Source organism: Arvicanthis niloticus, chromosome 11 (assembly GCF_011762505.2).
Source record: "Arvicanthis niloticus isolate mArvNil1 chromosome 11, mArvNil1.pat.X, whole genome shotgun sequence".
In the NCBI taxonomy this organism is placed as follows: Eukaryota; Metazoa; Chordata; class Mammalia; order Rodentia; family Muridae; genus Arvicanthis; species Arvicanthis niloticus.
Genome location: NC_047668.1, coordinates 8,198,311 through 8,220,880, shown reverse-complemented (window position 1 = coordinate 8,220,880; position 22,570 = coordinate 8,198,311).

Sequence of the window (22,570 nt, the reverse complement as noted above, 5' to 3'; positions counted from 1 at the left end):
CTACTACTACTACTACTAATAATAATAATAATAATAAATAATCTGCACCTGATATATTTATTGCATAAGATCTTGTGACCTTTGAGATCATAGTCTCTAGAGGAAACTTATTAGGATTATAATGGTGAATGGTTACAGTATTTAAGCAACTCCTAGTGACTTATGTTTATACCCACAAACTGTAGACCAATACTTCTCTCAAACCTTATCTAAAAAGCTTGAGAAGCTTTCCATTTGAACTAGATGGCAATTAACAGTGACCCACAACTGGCTAAGGTTTTATACTCTGAGAATGTAGCCCCTGGTATATATACAATGAAACAGTAAAAGACCAAATATCCAGGAACTTTTGGAGAACTCAAATGGGTCTTCAATATTGTGGGAAAAAGAAAAGGACACAAAGTCCAGTGAAAGGGTATATTTGTTAACTTTTCAATTGCTGTGTTAAACCAGGATGACTAAGACAACTTAAATGGAATAGTTTAACTAAAGTTATAGTTTCCTGTCCAGGTCAGCTGATGAATCAAGTGGGACCCTTAGACCCTGTGGAGAGGACTGAGATGTGAGAGAAAATAAGGAGGCACAGCAAGTCAAGAAGTCTGATTAAGCTGGCAAAATTTTTATTGTTCACACAGGTTATATACTCTAAAAACAGGATATGGGGAGGGGTAGGAAAGGAAAGAGGGCTTTGCAGGTGGAGGAAGCTAGCTGCAGCTACAGGGTCTAACTAAGTTATTCTCACAAAGCCTTTCCATTACCAGGGGTTCTAAAAACATCTATCTAGCAGGATGTTGGCTAAATCTAGAGATCAGGAGGAAGGGTTACTAAGTTGGGTTGCTATGAGGCCTTGTTTGAAGTTCTGAGAACTGACAAGTGAATCATGGAAGGTAAGCAGAAAGAAGAATAGTAGATAGGAGAGCCAAGGGTGAGTGTTTGCCAAGAATAAGGCCTTGCCATAGCTTCCCACAGTTCCAGAGGGTTAGAATCTAAGATAGCATAAAAAAGCATAGTGGCAGTAAGAACTGAGAGCTCACAGCTGCAACCAAAAAGTAGAGAAAACTAACTCCAGGTGGCATGAGTCCTTTGCAACCTCAAAGCCTTCCAGCAGAAACTTCCTTCCCTTATCAAGAACACACCTCTTAATTCTCCCATAAAAGCAAGGAACTGGAGACCAGGTATTCAACTACTGGAGAATTATGGGAGGAAATCCATTCGAACAGCCACCTGGGTAGAATGAAACTGAGAAATATTGGAGGACAGTGATCGAATATGATCAGAACACTGTGTATTAAACTCTCAAAGAACTAATTTATAAAAAGGATTAGAAAAATCTTGACTTGAATCGTTATATTCTTTCTTAAAGTAAACAAGTGTACCACATCTGAAACTTCACTGCAAAGGAATAGCTTCTGATACAATTTTGTGTTTGTTATGTCATTCAGGAAGCAAGGCATCTATATTTTATTTGTAGAGTTCAGGAAAATTATAGTGCTGTACTAGGCTACAATAGTCACTGGCGAGCAGGGACTAGCTGGCGTTGAATCTACTGTGAAGTTATTGTATATTCCCCCTTCTGAGAAGAAAAGAAACTTACTAGAATTAAAATAAGAAAATAAATGGCTATGCTGCCTTGAAATACAGAGTTACAGAAGTACAGGGTTCCAGGATCTGATTCCATTATTTGTCATGTTTGTTGTTCCTTTCCACAAGGAAGTATTCCACTAACCTACTCTCTCACGGATTTGCTTGACATTCTGTAAACAAAGAAAGTTAACACAAATGTGATATTGTCATCACAATGTTCTACGGTGGAGGTGATATATTGGAAGCCATCAGCTTTTAGTGTCAGCAAGAGATCATCATTTATTCTTTGAGTTTCTAAAGTTTCAGAGTTATCTGTTACAGCCACACAATTCAGCTTGTATTATATTGCCCCACTCTTTGTTACATAACCCCAAAGGGCATGATACGGCACTGTAGTTCACTTTATAAATAAAACAATTTGGAAAACAAGAACAAACTACAACCATTTAAAAAGCAATTATTATAAAAACTAGGAAATGACTTTCAGAGTAGGGGTACTAATAGGATGCAAAGATTCAAGGACAAAAAACAAAAAACAAAACAAACAAACAACCCCCCCCCCCAAAACCCAGATGAGGTTACCAGGAGCAAAATAGAAAATAGAAGGTTGAATTGAGATTTCACAAAGTAAAACAGGCAGAAATTCAATAGAAAATAAAAAATAGGCTTTTATTAAACAAAACTTGTATAAATTTTACAAATTCAGGTATGTGTTCTCAATTTGTAGTTCAGTTAGAAGTTATGTCCATTTTGTTTTACATAGTTTTAACATGACACGTGTCTTTTTAACAGTAAGATACTAGTTGCTACTACTCATGGGAGTATCATTCCCAAACACAGACCCATTTACAAATTGTTTCACTTTCAAATCCACATACCTTGGCCATTAAATTACCTACACTATCTTCCATACATAAACTCCACCTTTTCACCTTACTAATGGTGACATATTTTCACCATCTAGACTCCCTGTAGTCATCTTTGAGACTATATCATTTCGTAAGTGAGATTTTTCCTCCTTAACCTGCCTTGATTACAAATCTTTCCCTGTATTTTATAGTAATTCCTGTTTATTTTCCTACATGCTTATTACATGGGTATCAGTAATCAACACTACCACACCTTGCGGTGCTCCTAAACACGCTGCTCTCACCCTGCAAACGCTCATGATATTTTAAATAGAGTCAGTGAACTTCTATTCGTTTTAAGTGAATCTGTCTCTGTAGTACTTTGTTTCATGGGTTTAATGACCTCTACTTAGCTGTTAAATGATTTCTTTCCTCTTCCTTCATAGATTCTGCATGAAAACATATTAACCATTTACAGTTATAAAGTAATTCTTCATTAAAAATGCATTCACATACATAAGTGTAGTAAAAGAATACTCAAAATACTGAAAGGTAGACTGCTCCTATCTGATAATCTTTTAATTTTGAGTACGTATGTTTCAGTTAGTTTTTTCAAGCCATTAATGTATATGTGTATGTGATATATAGTATTGAAATAAAGAGACTAAGAATTACTATATACTTTCAGATATAGTGTGAATAATCTGAACCTGAAACAATCTAGTTTTTCACATATCCAAGGCTGATTTCAGAGCTGTGTTTTCCCAGGACATCCAAAAAGCTTAAAGTGAGTTGTTTCAAAGCACTGCACACATTCAGTTTGTGAAATGCAGTATTCTCAAAGCTGTCTCCAGTCATGTGTAGTGGAAGGAATTAATTTAATCTAAAAAATTGTAAAATTTCTGAGACAAGGCACACAACGTTAAAAAAATTAGGTCTGCTTGTTTATAGATGTGCCTTAAGCGTAAGAATCAGTTCTCTGTTCTCATTGTCTGTCACAACAGGGGTTTCAATGGATGAATGCCTTTGAGATCACATCCAATGCCTTGCAGCTTATCCAGATGCCAGAACAAAAATATAGAGAGTGAGTGTCAACCTTGTGGAAATTATCACTTTACAACTTCTACTGTAAAAGTTTATCACAGGATATGTACTTTTAGAACTCCAAAGCCACCAAATCAGACAAAGGTGCTTTGCTCTTCTAAAGCACAGCCTCAATCATTGGTAAACTACAGGATGGGCAAGAATTCAGACAACTATAAAGAAAAAATTGAATTCACTTGATCATTTCAATCTTTTGAATATATATATAGCAAAAATATGTTTACATTATAATTAATATATTAATACAAAATTGTTATTCTATTTAATCTTGCTCATTAACAGTGAGCAAGTGACTTATAGTTTTACCTATTTTTAAAGTTGTAACATTTCTGCATAAGAATATTATATGTGTTAAAGATATAATATGATATTTTACTTCATGTGTACACTAAGAAATCATGAATCAATTCAAGGTAATTAACATATCTATCTCAATCTATTATAATTTTTCTGGTAGGAATACCCAGAATGATATGAATTTGCTTTTTCAAATAATTTTAAGCACATTGTTATACATTGTTACTCTTCCTTATCATGCCAACTTTTCCCAAGTTGAATACTTCACTAATTAAATATGACTGTAGAGAGTAACTTTAATCATTCAAAAACACAGACATCTCTTTCCCTTTATATGTATGTGAGTATACATAAACATATATGAGACAGTACTACCTTTCTATTCAGTTGTGTGATACTGTTTATACTGAGAAAACTCCATTTCACTTAATATCACCTCAATTAGCAGAAAAGCCATTGACTTATAAAACTACAAGGAAACATCATACATGTTCATCATGAATCTAGTTAAAGATAAAATAGTACTGACAACAGTCAACAATAAGCACAATGGAGACAAAAAAAAAAAAACCTGTGCCATCCATAAAAATAGAAATGAAAAACAGAAAAACCTATATGAATATGAATTTCTAAAAGAACGGTGTTTAAAAACACTTGAAACACTTTCCTCCAAGTTCTTTTTCTTCAATTCTTTTTGACACCTCCTATAAACTAAGTTTTCTCTGCACTAAATTTGTCATACATTTAATTTGAAGATATCAATAAGAAATACCATAGACTGGGACTTTTGTCCATATCTAGTAAGACAATATGTAATAATATATTCATATTTTAATGACTTCAATGGTGATTTCTAAAATTTCTATCTCTCCAAGTGGAGCCAGTAATTAAACCAAACAAACTTCAAAAAGTACTGAATATAACTACATAGCAATTATAATATTAGGTTCCAGAACTATGAAGATACGATAGTGGTTTGACACAATGAGACATCATACCTATTTTTATTCACTTCCCAGAATCTATACTATGAATATCATTAAATCTTTAAATATAAAAAAAAAGAAGAGAAAGTTCTATTTATGTTTGGACTATTTAAAATGGTTTCTAGAAAACAACAAAAAGCAGATAACAAAACTAATTTTCTATCATAGAAACTGTATGCTGTGTACTCACTAATAAGTGGATATTGGCCCAAACAAAAAAGTCAGAGTAACAAAGATACAACACACAGAACTTAAAAAGGTCAACAAGCTGAAGGGCTCAAGTGAGCATGCCTCAGTGCCACTTGGGAGGGAAGAGAAAGAAACCACATGGGGGAAAGGAGGGACCTGGGAGGAAAAGGAATGGGGGAGGGCAGAGAGGTGAAGATGATCTGGTATTGGGTGGAGGAAAACAACTGACTGAAATCACTGAGGGCCAGCAGAAAGAATAGAAACATGCAACCTCTGGGGGTAGGGGATTGTGGGAACCCTTCAGAATGTACCAGAGACCTGGAAGATGAGGTTCTCAGGACTTAAAGGGAGGGACCTTAGATGAAATACCCCCGACAGTAGGGAGAGGGAACTTAGAGATCCCACCTCCAGCAGAAAGACCAGGATCAAGTGAGAGATGGGGTTGCCATCCCACAGTCAAAACTCTGACCCATAGTTGTTGCTGTCTGAAAGAATTACAGGGATGGAAATGGAGAGGAGCCTGAGGAAAAGAAGGTCCAGCAACAGGCCCAAAGCAGGATCCAGCTCAAGGGCCCCAAGAGCTCACACTATTACTGAGGCTATGGAATGCTCACAAAAAGGGACCTATCATGACTGCCTTCCAAAAGACCCAACAAGCAGCTGAAAGAGTCAGATGCAGATATTTGCACCCAACCAATGGACAGAAGCTGCAGACCCCTGTGATTTGAAATAGGGGAAAGCTGGAAGAAGCTGAGGAGGATGGCGACTCTGTAGGAGGACCAGCAGTCTCAATTAACCTGTACCCGCTAGATCTCTCAGACGCTGGAACAGCAAACAGGCAGCATACACCAACTGATATGATGCCCCCAACAAATATACAGCAGAGGACTACTTGTCTAGGTTATTCAGAGAAGATGCACCTAACCCTCAAAAGACTGGAGGTCCCAGGGAGTTTAAAGGTCTGGGAGGAGGGGGGGGGGGTGGGATGGGTGGTGGGGACATCCTCGTGGAGACAGGGGAGCAGAGAAGAGGTATGGGATGTGGACCAGTCAGAGGGTGGAGTGGGAGGGGAATAAAATCTGCAGATTAAAACAAATATATAAATAGGGAAGAAATTGTAGTGGTTTAAGTGAGAAATGTCTGCCATAAGCTCATGTATTGGCAACCAGATGATGCTATTATTGTAAAAGGTTAGAGAACCATTAAGGAACTCCAGCCTTCCTGGATGAGTTAGAACCCTGGTGGTAGGCATTGCAGGTGTATAGTCTTGTCCCACTCACTGCTTGCTATTGCTGTGTCCTGTGTGTGAATGAAAGAAGAGACAAGCCAGTCCACTTCTGATGTAATATGATTCCCATAGTTATAGATTCTAAAATTCTAGAACTATCAGTCAAGATAAATGCTCCTCCTTAAGATGTTTCTGCTCTTGGCATGTAATCACAGCAAGGGAGGAGTAACTAATTCAAGACTAACACAGAGAAACAGTGTTGCTGCAGTGAAAATCCTGATGAAGTTGAGTTTTGGAGCACATTGGAAGTTTGTACTAGAAAATACACTGAATGTTTTAAGCAGATCTTAATCTGATCATTTCACTAGGAGCCAGAAAGATATTAGGGACTAGGGTTGAGAATCCCATGGATTAGACAAGAATCACAAAGCTTCGAAGGAAGCTAGGATTTTATTAGCAACTAGATTAGACATCATTCACATAATTTTTTTTTGACAAAGTTTCTGGTTTTCTGCATCCATTCTGAGAATTTACATGAGGCTGAATTGAAAAGTAATGCTATCCTTATCATTATTTATTCTAACTCCCTGGAACTGCAAGCCAATACACTTTTTCTCCTCAGGTTGCTTGAGATCATGGTATGTTATCACAAGAATAGTATAATCTTGTCATCAGTAGTTCAGTCTTCAAGTATGTTGTATAAAACATAAGATTATTTTGTCCATTATTCAGTAAGAAAAAGACCATGAGAGAAGCAAGCTGAATATTGGTGTTCTAATGAAGAGTCTCACATTCTAATTAAACCACCTTCTCTCTCTTTAGTTTTGTTTCAGCTATGAAATTATTGGGAGTTACACAGTGATAGCAGGAAGAGGAACAATGAAAGCAATATTTGTAGTAAATATACCAGAAAGTAAGTCCCTAACATATAAAGCATATTAGAAGTAATACTAAGCGAGATACAATGGACAAGCAATTAAAATATTATCAATAGTTTGTGTGGATGGGGATATCTGTTAACAAAAGTAAAGATGTAGATGTACATAGATGTACAGGAAAATATTTCAAATATGCATTGTATGTATATATGCATATACATATACATGAGGGATTTTGTATGTATGTAAATAAATCCATTTGATTTAAAAACACATTAAAACTCAGAATATAATATGTAAACTATCTACAAAATTTTTATATGTACTTCACATCAGATGATGAAACAAGTATGAAGCATACAACTCCATTAGAAAACATATTGAGACCTGGGCCAAGATACTTAAAATTTTAATGCATTTAAAAAACAATAAAAGGAAGTACTGACAGTATAGACAAATGAATTATTGGAAAGGGGCTTACAAATTATTTTATTACACCGAAAAGGGATGAGTTTGTGATTTAATTATGGATTCAGAAATATATTCCAATGACAATGAAATTCAACATGGGATATAATAACTATTTCTGATTCAGAAAAGTCAAAAATATAAAAATAAGTGTTTTATAATATATACACAATGGGATTTTGATATATTCAGGAGGAAATAAAAACTGGACTTTTGACAATATGGTCTCTTGTCAGTGACATTTTCTTTATGTTTATACAGGACAACATCATGTATAAGTTGATATTCCTATAAAGAAAAAGTGAAGAAAACAGGTATATGCTTTTCTTCTTTTTTACAATGCTTTCATTCTACTGGAAATGTGTAATGAACTGAGCCATTGTGGCCCAAGAACTAACATGATTCAGACATGACAGTGTCTATGTTTTCCTTAACTTTACTTGTACATTTTAAAGTCTCAAAGAAAAAGAAAAATACAGATTGTAATATTTTTTATGAGCTTTGTTACTAGCCAAAGTTTATTTTCTCAAAACCCACATTCTATTTACTATAAATACCTTGGAATAATTTATTTAGTATCTATGTTGACTCTCCCAAAATTCTAGGCAGAGTGGATAACATACTCCAAATGTTTGTAGATTTCTAAATAATTTCAGGGAAATAGTGTAAGCCAATTATTTGTCTTTAAGAGAGTTGGAAAGGTAATTTTAAGTAAACATGCCAACTATATGGTCAGACAAAGTCTGACTCAGTCTCAGCTTTAATATCTGGATAAGCCAGAGACATTTACTTAAATATTGTTCATTCTTACTAAGTCACATAGATCAGAATCTGTACTTCACAAAGTTGACCTGTTTCAGAGTTTGCATGTATCCACAGTTTATGCTGATAGTAATAACAGGAACAATTTAAGTCTTATACTTATTTCACTTCCTATTTATTTTTCTACTGTTGCATAAGTCAAAAGCACATCTGGAGAATGATTAAGACAACAGTTGTGTTCAACACTGTGTGCACATTAGAATCACCGGGGAAGCTTTGTGAAAATACAGATGCTGGAATCACCTCACCTGGGACCCTTATATAATTGGTTTTTGGATGGAATGACAGCTCATTTTGTTTTCTCCCTGGGTAATTCTTTTCTGTGCATCTAGGTTTGAGACCAACTTTTTAGAAGCTCTTCAAACTTTTTCTCATAAACACATTACTTTTATTTACCTTAAACCCATTTGTTTGCATTTCACTCACTGCATTGCTTTTATTTGCAAGATATGCATAACCAAACAGAAATACTGTCAGTGCTTACCTGTAAAACCTATTGAGCCTATTTTTCTCACTATTCTTTGTTTTTGATTCATGTCCTTTTCCAAATCTCATCTAAACTATTACATCGTTTCTCAAATTCCCTGTTTTGCAAAGCTTGCTTGTCAATGACTTTTTTCCAATCCTAAAAGAAAAGAGCATTTACCTTCTAAGTCTTTCTAATGTTGCCCTTATCATGTAAAGTAAACCCTTACATGCATTGTAGACTCATGCTCCATGGCTCATTTTGTAATGTAAAACATATGTTCTCTGACTTTGCCTTTAATGTTTTGCCATAACTTACCTATTGTTTAATAATGAGCATCATCTCCTGACATCACACAGGCTCTGTATAAGTGTAAATGAATTAATTCCTATTTTCCAGGTCATATCACCTCTGTCCTAATATCTGCTTATCAAAAATAGAAAAAAATTAGGTAGGTTTTAACTGAACGGAGGAGGAGAAACAATAGAGCTAGTTCTTTCATGATGATATCTATTGATATGGCAAATTTAATTATGCTCTTTTATTTCATGAAATTACTGTTTTAACTGGTCTCTATTGATGGCATTTCTGATTTGTGATTTATGCATACCAGACATACCAAATATATTAAAAAGAAAAACAGTCTATGAAATATTCTGTGAATATATGGGCTTGTTGGGATGATAGGTTAAAGATTGTTAATGGAGTTTTAATAGTTATTGCCTGTCATATTAATGAATGTAAAATAATTTTCAGTATTCAACTTTATTTTAATAAATTCCTTAGTTTCACACATTACTAGACACTAAAAGCATAATAAAATGTCCTATAATATAAGGTTAAGATTGCCACCTTTAAGTCTTCCAAGGTAGATGATTAAATCGACAGTATGGTTTGGCATGATTAGAATATTGACAGGATAATGCTGCATAAACTTTTGCATTGTAAATGAATGCTTATTGCTGCCTCTGATTATTTAATGCTTCAAATGTTTCATAGCTTTTAAATGGGGCATTTATTTTGTTATCATACATAGTCAGTTGTATTGCTTCTAGTGTATACAGGAAAGAGTCTATAAATGTAACCAGTAATTCTTTCAGAGAGCATTTTCAACTTTGGCAACTCAAGCTGGAACAAACAGTCAGGCCTGAAATGAATCTTTATCACAGTGTGATAAATTTTTTCTTTTAGTGCAGATACGTAGTACTCTCTTCTTAAATTACCACAGAGTTATCACTGGAACCAAGAAATATAATTTTATATGTCACTTTATCTAAGAACACAGCACAATTTAAGAACTGGTATTCTACACTGGAAGGGTTTTTTTTCCCCTTTAAATTCAACACATCTGTGATATTCACCAGACTTTCAGTTTCAATGATCAATAAAGAGTGAACTACTAAAAGAAGTACACTTAAAGCTAAAATATTAAGAAAAGATGTCACTATTAAAGGCCAATACCTTCTGTTTCACTCTATTTTAATGAAATGAATGTAGCTGAGTTGAGTTATAAAGATTTGATAAGCCAAACCATCAAATAGAAAAATAAGGTCTGCAGGATCCTTTGAAAAAAATAAGCAAACAAAATGATACATCATTAATTTTAAAAATGCTTTCATTAAAACACTAAATCTCAAGTTTTACAGACCTTGAAAGAGTAATTCTGAGCATTATATGGAAAAACAAAAGACCAAGAATAGCTAAAATAAACTTAAACAGTAACAGAATTGCTGGAGCTATCACGATCCTATCGCCCATTTCAAGTTGTACTATAGAGCTATGATAAGAAAAAACATATTATATTAGCATAAAAGGTATATTAATCAGTGGAATCAAATTGAAAACACAGACATAGATTCATACACCTATGGACATCTGATTTCTGAAAAGAAAGATGGAAGTATGCCTGCGAAAATAAAGAACGCATCAACAAGTGGTATTGGTGTAATCACAATCGACCCAGCAATACCATTCTTGGACATATTCCTAATGGATGCTTCATCCTACCACAAGAATGCTTGCTCAGTCATGTTCATTGTGCAAGTATTTATATTTATTCATAATAAACAAAGTAAAACATAATGATAAAGGTTTTTTCATAATAGCTAGAAATTGGAAACAACCTAGATGTTCCACAACAGAGTCTCAGTAAACAAAATGTGGAATATTTATACAGAGAATTACTCAGTTGTCTAAAAAAAATACCAACATAAAATTTGAAGACAAAAGGATAAAACTAGAAAAACAGTCTTGAGTGAGATAACCCAGAAACAGAAGGACAAATATGGTATATACTCACTGATTATCTGTTATATAAATGATAATCAAGTGACAATCCACAGACCCAGAGAGCTTAGGTAAAAAGGAAGTTTCTATGAGTGATGCATAGAAACAAAAAAATAGAATAAATTTTGCAGATGGATTGGGTATCAGTAGGATGGGAGCAAGAAGAATCAGGTTACAGAGAAGGGATAGAGGGAGAGAATGTGGGGAAGACAGATCTGGAATTTTCAGACATTTATGGGGCGATGTGGAGCCCTAAGGCAGTGTAAACTTCCTGCGAGGACAACCCTAGTAAGAATTTCTAGTGATTGAGGATGGTGGTTGCATTTGTTTGAATTTTTGCCAAGACAGTCCTATGCAGATGAGTAAATAACCCAAGTTAATGCTCGTACCTAAGATTATTGCCTGAAAATTGACATTAGGGTCCCATTGCTAAGGACAACATCCACATAGCTCCTTAAACTGACAGAGATGAAGCAGATGCCTGCATGGAGACTTCATACTAACATTCTGATCACTTTGATATGGGAGGGAATGCTGTAGGGTACTAAAAGTGAGAACTGTACACCAACCTAGCCACAAGACTGTCGACCCACAATCTGCTTTACCTGTGAGATGTGCTAAGGCAATGATAAAACAGAGCTTCTGGAGTATCCAACTAATGTCTTGTTTAATGTAAGGACCATATCATGAGAGAAAAGCCATGTACTACATTGCCTAGATTACCAGAGACTGGAGAATGGATAGAGCAGACACCCAAAGTGGAACCAAAAATGACTGAAAAAAATTTAATGAAATGATTCCAAATGATATTCTGTTCTACACATGGACAAGTGCCTTGCTCCAGCAGGAGGTTCATTCAACCTCATAGAAGGGACGAAGGAAAAATTATAGGAGTCAGATAGAAAACATGTCCTACTGAATCTACTAAGCAAGGTTCATACAGACTCACAAAGACTAAAGCAGCAAGCACAGTGCCTCTGTGTATATGCTATTGCTTTTAGTTTGATGGTTTTATGTGATTCCTAAGAGTGAGAGCAAGTATGTGTTTGACTCTGGTACCCTGTTCCTCATGTTATTTTGCCTTATCCAGCCTCAGTATGGGGGTTCTTGCCTTATCTTGTTGTATCTTGTTTTGTTGTGTTTGGTTGTTGTCTTTTGGAGACCTCCTATTTTTCTTTTCTGAATGGAGGCAGAGGGGGAGTGGATCTGGGGGAGAGGAGAGATACCAGGAGATAGGAAAAGATGATGGAGGGAAAACGTTGATTTTTATTGTATGAGAGAAAAACTTATTTTCAGTAAAAAAAAAAAGAGAGAGAGAAAGAAATCTATAAAGAAACTTTATTATTAAACACAACAGATGCCTTTAGATTAGAACCTAAGAAAAATTGGTCATGAAATTTTATGTTACATTTCTAATAATGTAGTTGTTATTTATAACACTACTTAAATGTTGGAAAAAATCAGATTACACTAGATAAAAAAATTAGTATCATTTTTGTTGGTCTTTTCAGTTGAAAGAAGAAATTGCTAATAGATAAATAATTTTAAAATTGTTATCTCATTCATTTATTTACTGTATATGTGCAAGTGCATTTCCATAGGATTGCACCATATGGTAGCATATGCCATTGCTAGCATGTAGACAGTAATCTAGAAAATGTTTGTGCTTTTAAACTCTCAAAGCATAGGCTGAATTGACTACTTCATCCAAGAGATTTATATATTATGAACCTGCCCAAATAACACTACCAGTAAAGTCCAAGCATTCTAATGTTGAGACTATTAAAGACATTTATCTTTTAAACCACCATAAACAGTATTCAAGAATACACATCTGCACTGAAGAACAGGAGATCTAAAAGTGCATGGTGTGGACTATGTGGTGGCTCTACTCATGACAGCCATAAAAATTTCCTTTTCAATTGAAAAAATTCATTTTCAAATGAATTAAGTGGGATCAGGTGTAGAGAGAGCAGAGGAATGAGAAGAAAGGTAAAAATGGTGGCAGGAGTGGTGGTGGAACATTTCTAGGACTTAGCAGACACCTGGGATGGGGAGACCCCAAGGTGTCTATGGGGGTGACTCAAGCTGAGACTATTAGCAAGGGGGGATATGGAGCCTGAAGTGAACACCTCCTGTAGCTGGAGTAGTGTAGATTCCCAGTGGAGGAATAAGGACAGCAATTTATCTACAAATACTTTGACTAAACTGTGTCCTTCCTACAAGGTATACAGGAATAAATATGAAACAGAGATAGATGGAATGACCAACAAATGACTATCCTAAATTGAGACCAAACCCATGAATAAGAACCAATTCCTGACACTATTAATAATACTGTTATGCTTGCAAAAATAGTCCTAGCATAACTGTCCTCTGAAACCTCCACCCAATAGCCAATGAAAACCCACAGCCAAACCTTAGATGGAGCTTGAGAAGTCTTGTGAAAGAGTTGAAGAACAGATTGAGGGACCATAAAGGGATAAAGACTCTATAATAAGAGCAACAGAGTCAACTAACATGGAGACATGTAGGCTCCCAGAGAATGAACTACTAGCCAAAGAGCAAGCATGAACTGGACTAGGCCCCTGCATATGTATAGAAGATACATAGCTTTGTATTTATGCAGGTCTACCAACAGAAGTGGAGACTATGTTGCCTGCCTGTGGATCCTGTTTTTGTAACTGGCTGCCCTTTCTGGCCTGAGTGGGAAAAGGAGAACCCACTTTTGCAGTGGCTTGGTGTGCCAGGGTGGGGGGATAATAGGGGGTAGCTCTTCTTCTCAGAGGAGAAGGAGAGAGGGAGTGGAGAGAGGCCTTGTGTGAGGGGAGGACTGTGAAGAGAGGGGGGCTGCATTCAGGATGTAAAGTGAATAATAAATAAATTAATAAAAAATATTGTGGATAGAAAGGTAGGTCAGTAGTTAAGATAACTTGTTATTCTTCCAGAGAAGTCTAGTTTGGTTACCAGTATCCTTGCTAAGCAGGTCATAACTGTCTAACCTCCAACTTTATAAGGTATAATGCCCTCCTCTGTCCTCTATAAGTACCCATACTTTGTATAAATCTATTTCTCTCTCTCTCTCTCTCTCTCTCTCTCTCTCTCTCTCTCTCTCTCTCTCTCTCTCTCTCTCTCTCACACACACACACACACACACAAATAAAAATTTTAAAAATAATTACATAATTTGCTGTCTGTATAAATAGACTGTTTACAAAAGTCACATTGTGAAATAGGGTCAAAGTTTCCAATTTCCTACAAACTTTTTTATTACTGTGTTCTACGACTTATGCATATGATGTCTTAAGCAATAGGGTCTTGCTGGGGACAGCATACAATGACAGGGACTAACTGCAGTAGGCCAGGATGAAGACATCTCAGAAGCCTGTGGCAACTCCTTGTAAAAGAGGATTGGGTCTGGGACCCTTAGAAGCAGGAGACACATTGCTCCAGGGGACCCACCATCTGAAGTAAGGGACTGCCTGCAGTAGGCTGGGATGGAGACATCTCAGTAGTCCACCACAGCTCTTTGTAAAAAACAGTTGTTTCCATTTCTCCTAACCTTAGCCCTGGACAACAGCTGTATAGACTTCATTTGTCCAAGACTGTTTTTCAGTTGGCCTTGGTGTGCATAATTATTCTATTATATCTGACTTTCTTACTTCTTTCTCCTTCTGCTCTGGTGACTTCTGAGAAACTAGATGTTCCTTGATGTAATGATTTCTTAAACAATTAAGAACTGAGGCATGGAGCACTGCATAGCACTGTCCTAATGGCCCAGGTGCGTGCTGTGTGTTCTCATCTTGGAAACAATGCAATAACTGCACAATGGTAGTTCCATATTAGTGCTTGACTTGCAAAGAAAGTTTGAAGAAATTATTAGAAAATGAAACAAAGCCAACACTGGGACACTAAGAAAGAAAACAAAATCTATTGAAATTGTGAAAGCACTATTGCACAATTTTTAAGAGTGGTTCCAAGATGAGGAAGTATAGAATACATAAAATCTTACACTAGTAAAACCAAGTCAAAACACTGGGGCTCTTAGGAGAGTCATTGTGTGCAATGTACAGAAGTAGAAAGCTAGTGGAACTACTGAGTTAAGGGTTAACTTGATTCTTTCTGGCCACTGCCTGGCAGCTTTGCCCATGTCAATTATCATTAGAGCTTCACAGGGAAATGCATGTAGCTGACCTCAGAACTCTGAGCTCTGAAGAATAGTAAGTTAAAAGTTAAAGTTTAAAAAATAATAAATCTGCAATTATTATTATTTTGGCCGTAGGCCTGGGAATAGGGAAATTTAGAAACTTTGGGTAACAATTGTAATTCTTAATTCTTCATGGGATATGGTTATGCTTTTGATTTTGATTGGCAATGATTATGCAATGTCTTTTTTTTTCTACCTGCTTTTGGAGTATCAATAAAAGACTGGGACAAGAGAAAGGCATGTGAGCAAGTGAGAGAGCAATTGTGAGGACATGAGAAGAACATGTGAAGACTGAGTGAAGAGAGAATGTGACATGTGTAGAGAGAGAGAGAGAGTGCGAGAGAGAGAAAAAGGAAAGTGCACGTGGTGTATGTGAGATGTGTTTTGAGTTGTGCATGAAGAGTGTGAGAGTGAAAGGGGTGTGCACAAAGGCATGTAGGAGTGTGGGAGTTCAAGAAGAGAAAGCACACAGGAGAAAAGCAGAGTGGGAAGGAGAATGCAGTGTGTACAGCCTCAAGCTGTGAGCAAATGAGCAAGAGAAAGCAGAGAGTGAGAGAGAAGAGAGAAAAGCTTTAAGCCTTGAAAAATTGCCTGTCAGTTTGTAGCCCAAAACGTAGTCTGTGTATATTTATTATGAGCCTCCCAGATAACCCTGCTTCCAGTTGAGAACTCCAATTCTAGGTTGAGGCTGGACACCAACGACAGGGTTTTAACTTCAAATACTGTAGGGTGCTCAAGGGTAATACCAGTAGTCTGTACATATTGGGGGGTCATAGGGAACTCAATATCAGTTCCAAAGTAGAATGAATTTCCTGACATTAAGATTTCTATTTGTTAGCCTCTGGTGTCTAGTAAGGATCTGCTTACCCTGTTATAAGAAACTCAATTTTAACTCTACACACACACACACACACACACACACACACACACACACACTTTTAGAAAACTTTTCCAGGAGTAGGTTTTCGCATGAGTTTGGTGAAAGGTTTATAGTGTTATTCATTCCTCACCATATTTTTTCCTCTACCCTGCTCTCTGTGCCTCAATGCCAGTTTAACATTATGTTCCATTAGTCCTTTTATCCTTTTTATATTAGTGTGTACTGTCTCCTGTCCTTTAAAAGCGACTCCCCATGGCCCCTTACTAATTTCCTGACCTCTATTCAAAATGGAAAATATATTTATCTGACTATTGAAAAATAATATACACAGATAAGATAAAACAAGTGACATTTGTGATTCTGAATACAGATTATCTCAGAATGAATGTTTCCAGCTACATTTATTTAAAACTGTCATAATTTCCTTTTTTCAATTGCTGGATAATGTTACATTATATAAATGTACCATTTTTTTTTTAAATTCTTCTCACATATATTACATCTTGAACAGTTTACCCTCCCTCTACTCTCCTTACTCTCTCCTCCATCCCCCTCTCCTCAAGATAAACACCATCTTTGCCTCCCTTCAAACAATAGCAGGCTTCTCAGAATAAACACCAAAAAATGCATAACAATTTACAAGACCAAGCATATCCAATCACACCAAGGCTCTCCTAGGCAATCCAGCAGGAGGAAAAGTCTTCCATAAGTAGGCAAAAGAATCAGGAATACCCTTTGCTCTAATTGTTAGGATTCTCACAAGAACAACATGAATTTTAGCCATAAAATAATGAAGTGGAATTAGTTCACACTCCTACATGGTCCCTAATCTTTTCAAGACCCAGTGAGGCCTGTACAGTTGACTCTGTTGGCTGTGTTCTTGTGATGTTCCTCATCCCTCTGGTTCTTCCCAACCTTCTTCCTCCTCCTTCACAGGAATCCCTAAGTTCTGCCTAATGTTTGGCTATGGAACTCTGCATATGCTCCTATCAGTTGCTGAATGAAATCTGTCTGGTGGCTTTGATGAAAATTCTGCTAGGCTTTGGTCCCAGAACACTCTGGAAGTGGGACAAAGTACAGTGTATAGCCCAAAGGTTTTATGGCTGTGTTAGTGTCCCAATCCCTCCACTTGAGCCCTTTTCTGGTTACAGAGAATAACCAGTTCAGCTATCCTGTCTTCCATTACTAGTAATCTTTGCTAGGTTACTCTTTTAGATTTCATGGTATTTCCATTGTACTAGGTTTTCAGCAAGTCTCAAAAATGTCTCTCAGTTCCATTCATTTCTCCCAATATTTTCTCACTGTCTCCTGTCACCTGAACCCTCTGTTATTAAACTCAAATGCCCTAGTTAACCTGGAAATCTACTTCCCTTCCAAAGAAGATCCTTGTGTCTCTACATCAGCCCTACTTGTTACTTGGCCTCCTTTGGTCTATGGACCATGGCATGATTGTTTTTTACTTTATAGCTAATATGTGGTTGTTAGTAAGTAAATGCCATGTTTGCATTTTTGTGTCTCATTTATCTCACTCGGGATGATTTTTTTTCTCATCTGTCCATTCACCTGCAAATTTCATGATGTGATTATTTTTAATAGCTGAGTAATAAAAAAACAAGCTGTGTAAATATACCACATTTTCTTTATTTGTTCTTCAGTTGTGGAAATCTAGTTTTTTTCACTTTCAAAGATTAAAAATGAAGCTACTTTGAATATAGTTAAACAAATATTCTTATGATGAGATGGGGCCTCCAGTGCGTATATGCCCAGGAGTGATACAGCTGATAGGAAAACACTTGTGGCCATTTTGGAAATCAATATGGTAGTTTCTCAGAAGATTGGGAATCTAGCTACCACAAGACCCAGCTGTATCTTAACTATTCTGACAGGTGTTAGATGGAATCGCAAAGTCATATTGATTTATATTTTCCTGGTGGCTAAGAATATTGAACATTTCTTTAAGTGTTTCTCAGCCATTTGAGATTCCTCTATTCAGAATTCTCTATTTAGATCTGAACCTCATTTTTAATGGGACTATTTAGTTTGTTTTTGTCTAGATTCTTGAGTTCTTTATATATTTTAGATATTAAAAATTTGTCAAATGTGGAGTTGGTGAAAATCTTTTTGCATTCTGTGGGCTGGTTCTTTGCTCTATTGACAGTGTCCTTTGCCTTACAGAAGCTGTGAAGTTTCACGAGGTCCCATTTATTAATGGTTGAACTCAGTGCCTGTGCTATTGGTGTTCTATTCATAAAATTGTCATTGCATTTATGATTCATCCATAATTTCTATTCTATTAGGTTAAGTATATGTGGTTTTATGTTAATGATTCTTTGAATGTTCTCTGTCTGTTGTAATGTTCCCTCTTTTGTTTCTGAGTTTGTTAATTTTGATATTTTCTCTCTGTCTTTTAGTTTGCATAAGTCTTTGTAAATTTTGTTGATTTTCTCAATGAACCAACTCTTGGTTTATTTACTCTTTGTATGGTTCTCTTTGTTCCTATTTTATTGATTTCATCTGTCAGTTTGATTATTTCCTGCCATCTACTCCTCTTTGGCATGTTTGCTTCATTTTATGTTCTAGATCTTTCATGTATGCTGGTTCATTGCTAGCATAAAATCTCCCAAATTTATTTATGAATGCATTTATTGCTATGAACTTTCCTCTTAGCACCACTATCAGCGTGTCCCATAAGTTGAGATATGTTGTCCAATCATTTTCATTGAATTTTTTTGAGGTCTTTAATTCATGTCTTTATTTGTGTTTTTACCCAATAGTCATTTAGTAGGGAGTTATTCAGTTTTCACAAGGTATTGGGCTCTTTATTGTTGCTGAAATTCATCTGTAATCCATAGTGGACTGATAGAATACAGGGGTATTTATTTATTCTTTTTTTCCACCTTTTTCTTTCTTCTATTTCTTTCTTTCTTTCTTTTTTTGTATCTGTTGAGAATTGTTTTGTGACTGAATATATATGAAAAATATTACGAAAATATTCTATGAGGTGCTGAGAAAAAGTTATATTCTTTTGTTGTTTGGGTGAAATGTGTAGTTATTTGTTGTATCCATTTGATGTATAACATCTGTTAGCTCCATTATTTCTCTGGTTTGTTGTTTGCATGTCTATTCATGAAAGTGGTGTGTTGAATTCTCCCACTACTATTGTGTGAAGTTAAATGTGTGATTTAAGCTTTAGCAATGTTTCTTTTACAAACCTAAGTACCCTTGCAGTTAGGGCACAGAAGAAGTTAGAGGGCTGAAGGAGCTGAAAGGGTTGGTGGCCCCAATAGGAGAGCAACAGTGCCAGCCAACTAGAGCTCCCCAGGGTCTAAATCACCAGCCTGGGAGCACAACAGGAGGCACCCATTACTTCAGCTGTATACGTAGGGGAGGATGGCATTGTAGGGCATGGGTGGGAGAGGAAATCTCTGGTCCCATGAAGGCTGAACACCGAGTAGGGAGGAATTCGAGGGTGGGGAGGAGGGAGGGGGGATAGGTGGGGGCACACCCTTATGGAGGCAAGAGGGGAGACAGGATATGGGGTTTTGGGGTGGTGGGGGGAATGGGATAAGGGGATAAAATCTGAAATGTATTTTAAATATATATATATATATATATATATATATATATATATGAACTGAAATGTCATCTTTATGGATTTTTTTCCTTTGATGAGTATGAAATGTCCTCCATCTCTGTTGATTATGTTTTGTTGTTGTTGGAGGTCTGTCTTATTAGATATTAGAATGGCTGCAGCAGGTTGCTTCTTGTGTTCATTTGCTTAGAAAATCTTGTCCAACCCTTTATTCCAGGATAATGTCTGTCTTTGATGTTGAAGCAAGCTTCTTATATACAGCAGAAAGATTAATCCTATTTTTACATTCATTCTGTAAGTCTGTCTCTGTTAGCCTGTTTTATTGAAAAATTGAGAGATATTTATAACCAATAAAAATGTTAATTCCTCTTATTTTGTTGTCAGTGGTAATGGTGTCCCAGATTTCTGGGATATTTTGTGTTAGGAACTTTTTAGATTGAATATTTTCTTTGACTGATAAATCTATTTCTTCTATTGTATCATCCATGCCTGAAATTTTCTCTTCCATCTGATGTATTCTCTTGGTGATGCTTGTGTCCATAGTTCCTGTTCACTTACCTAGACATTCTACTTTCAGAATTCTATTAGTTATTTTCTTTATTGCTTCTATGTTCATTTGTTTGTTTTTTTTAATTGACATTTTGGCATTCTTTAAGAGATTTATTGATTTCCTCCAATTTTTGTTCCCTCAATTTCTTTAATTATTATTATTGCTATTATTATTATTATTATTATTATTATTATTTCTTTTAGGACCTTTATCATCTTCACAAAGGTAGTTTTAAGGTCATTTTCTTGTGTTCCAGCTGCATTGGGGTATTTAGGGCTTTCTGTTAAAGGATAGCTGGACTTTAATGGTGACATATTTTCTTGGCTGTTGTTGATTGTGATCTTACATAGGCATTTAGGCATCTTTGTTTGGGATGATTATAGTCCTATATGCTGATTTCCAAGTTTGTCTTTATTGGATGAAAATTTTGTTCCTTGGTTTCTGTTTCTTCTTTGATCTTCTGGTCTTTGTAGCCTATATTTCTGGTTGCTGGTATGACCTCTGATCTAGTAGGGAGTCTGTCTAGATTGAGGGCTAGCATAGTTGCTGCTAGTTTGGCCTTTGGTATAGCAGGGACATCACTGTTCTTTAGACTTCTGTACTCTGAACCTGTTTTTCTGACTGGTGTGGCCTGCACCTGAGAAGCTGAAGTTGAAGGTGGAAGCCCTTCTGACTGGTGTGGCCTGCACCTGAGAAGCTGAAGTTGGAGGTGGAACCCCTTTTGATGTTGGCAGAAAAATATCTGGTGAGGTTGGAGGAAGGGTCAGTGGAATGAGTCTTTGGTAACTGAATCAGGGTATGGGGTAGTTCAGCTGGCAAGTGGGTTACTCCCCTGTACTTACTGGTGTTGCCTGCACCTGAAAAAGGGTAATCCACAAAGTTGGGGGCAAGGACCCAGACTCAGGGAGGGTGGTGGAGAATGTTGGTCCAGGGAATGGGGTCATTGGAAATGAAACATAGGGAGTGGAGAAATTCAGCTGTCAGGGGTCACTCACTTCTTCTTCTGATGGTTATGGCCTACACCTGTTTTAACTTGTGTAGCATGTCATGCACCACATTTTGCTTACAGGTTCCTCAGTTGATGGACATATAAGCTGATTTCATTTTCATATCTTTGCTACTGCTAGTAGATAATCATTGAAAATAGATGAACAGGTATGTCTCCAATAGGATATGGGATCTTTTGTATATACACCTAAGAGTGATATAGGTGGATCATATGATTACTCAATTGTTTGCTCAAGGAAGAAATTCTATGCTAATTTCTATATGGTTTTATCAGTTTGCATTCTCAGCTGAGGCAAATAGGTGTTCCTCTTTATCCACATCTATGCCAGCATTTGTCATCATTTGAGTTTTTAGCTTAGCCATTGTAACTGTGGTAAAGTGGAAGGAACATCTAAGAAACTTAAGTTTGTAATTCCCTAATTACTAAAGGTGCTGAACGCTTTCAACTTTCTCAGATATTCTATTGATTTTTTTTTTTATCTTTGAGAACTCCTTTTCTATGCCTCATTCATTAACTGGACTATCTGTGTGATGACTATTCCTGGTTGTCAGCCTAATTACATCTGGAATGGTCTATAATCCAGCAACCTGCACAGCACTTCTAGAATCATGTAAGCTAGCCATGAGAAAGTTTTATGTGTAATCAAAGTTGATTTCTATATGTCCTGGATCTGAAGAAATTAATTATTTTAGGTGCAAGTTCTTACTACCCACTTATGGTAAGCATTAAAGTGTTATTGTCTGTCATGTTTTGCATGACACTAGGCCTCCCTCATCAATACCTGATAGGTAAGTATCTCATTTTTGACATTAGAGTTTTCATTCAATAACTTACATTTTCTAGGAGTATCACTGTCTACCCTCTTGGGTAACTTATGATTAAATTCAATATATATAAACTTCCCTTATGACTTCCTTATGTAATTAGGTGGGCTAACTCACCTCCTACCTTTTATGCTCCCTAATCTGCCTCTTCTCGCATAAATTTTTAACTCCTGTATGTAATATATATCCCCACTCTGTTTCTACATCCCCTGAATATGAGGCTTGCTCCATAGGAAATATTTTATGCTTGGCACCATAAAACTGATCAAATAGCCATGATTGTGGAGATAAGAGCCTTAGGAGGGAATCCACTATTGTTTGTTTGCTAAATGTAAAGAATGTCAAACTACGT